A 2,028-nucleotide genomic window follows, 5' to 3' on the forward strand; every position below is an offset into this window, starting at 1 on the left:
ATCACAACTCATCTCCTTACAGACCAAAGATGAATGGAGCTGTAGAAGCAGCTAACAAAAACATCAAGAAAATCATTCAGAAGATGGTCATCACTTACAAAGATTGGCACGAAATGCTCCCTTATGCTCTTCATGGTTACCGTACATCAGTACGTACTTCGACTGGAGCAACTCCTTTCTCCCTTGTATATGGCATGGAGGCAGTCCTACCTATAGAGGTTGAAATCCCATCAATGAGAGTCTTGATGGAGGCAAAATTAACAGAAGCCGAGTGGTGTCAAAACAGATTCGATGAATTGAACTTAATCGAAGAAAAGCGCATGACAGCTTTATGCCACGGACAGCTATATCAACAAAGAATGAAGAAAGCTTTCGACAAAAGGGTTCGACCTCGCGCAATCAAAGAAGGCGACCTGGTACTCAAAAGGATTCAATCTTTTCTCACAGATTCGAGGGGGAAATGGACTCCCAATTATGACGGCCCCTACGTGGTCAAGAGAGCTTTCTCAGGAGGAGCCTTAATACTCACGACTATGGATGGAGAAGAATTCACCCGTCCTGTGAACGTCGACGCAGTCAAGAAATACTTCGCCTAAATAAACAAAAAGAACAGCTCGCTAAGTTGAAAACTCGCAAAGAGCGACTTAGGCAAAAAAGAGCGTCTCGATGAATCGAAAACCCGAAAGGGCGATTCAGGCAAAAGTTAGAGACATAAAAATATATATTAATCAATCCCGGTAGACTTAAAACCCGAAAGGGGTAGTTTACGCAAAAGTTAGGGATATATGGCAAGTAACTGTGATCAGGACAAACTTGATCATTCAAAATCCATAGCGGAGTGTTCATCAGCAGTAGGTCATCTTCTACAAAGCACGAATACAGCGCAACTCTGAGTGGAAGGGAAAGATAATGGTCGTCACGTTTCATCGTAGCCCGTTTCCCGAAAATTACCAATTTCCAACTTTGTAAATACTCCATGGAATCAAGCATTTGGCTGATTACCATTCCATATATAATAATTTGAGCCTTGTGCTTTTCCTTTGCAATCTAGTCTTATTCAGTTTCTTGAAATGCATTTTAAGTTTAAATAGTCAAATTTCTTGAAACAAATGTTTTCATAAAATAAAAATGAATTTACTTGCAAAAATAAAGGTGAAAGTTCTTTCTAAGGTTTACAAACAATAGGAAGAATGCAAACGGTTGCTCCGAGAACGGGGGAGACTCCGGGAACCAAGATTTCCCCATAAGGTCGCTTTGCGAACATCTCCCGATGACGGATCTTCACTTCAATTAATATTACTCACTTCGGACAGCGGACAACTGGTAACCAGATATTCCCAACAGAGTTCGAACTACAAGAAGAGGACATCTTCTGATCAACAAGAATTCAAGTCGTATCATCAGGATTTCACATCCGCGACAATTCTATTCACATTCACTTTACATTTTATAATTGTCATAATATTCATGCATACATTACAACTGCATAGTCAAATTAAGGCTTTTAATCATGAGAATGCCCGAGTCATGAGGGCATGAACTCAAGTTTCCCCTGCAAGTCCTGGAGAGACTTTTTCCTTCAAGACAACGATCCATGTAGAGAGATTTCCCCAAACGAGTCAACAGATGGTAGTCTCCCTCAAAGAGATAGTTTGTTCACTTTTGGAATTCCTCAGCCGAGAATCTCCTGCAGAGCGACATTCGACAGTCTTCTTCAGATAAGATAGTCTGCTTCACATTCCGGAACTCCCTACAGGTTTGGTATTTCCCCAGCAGGGTCAAGAGTTGCCACTTCTTGTCAAAGGAAAATTCAGAATCTCCCAGCAGATCGACAAATGATTCCCCAGCGGAGTCAGCAAATGATAGTCTTCATCTAGAAGATAGTTCATGATCCCCAACAAAGTCAGCAAATGACAGTCTCTTTCAGCAAAAGACAGTTTGCTCACTTTCTTTCGTGACAGGGTCGACAAATGGCAGTCTCTTTCAGCAGAAGACAGTTTGCTCCCCTAGCAATTGGCAAATGGCAGC

This window comes from Vicia villosa, linkage group LG4 (assembly GCF_029867415.1).
Source record: "Vicia villosa cultivar HV-30 ecotype Madison, WI linkage group LG4, Vvil1.0, whole genome shotgun sequence".
Lineage (NCBI taxonomy): Eukaryota > Viridiplantae > Streptophyta > Magnoliopsida > Fabales > Fabaceae > Vicia > Vicia villosa.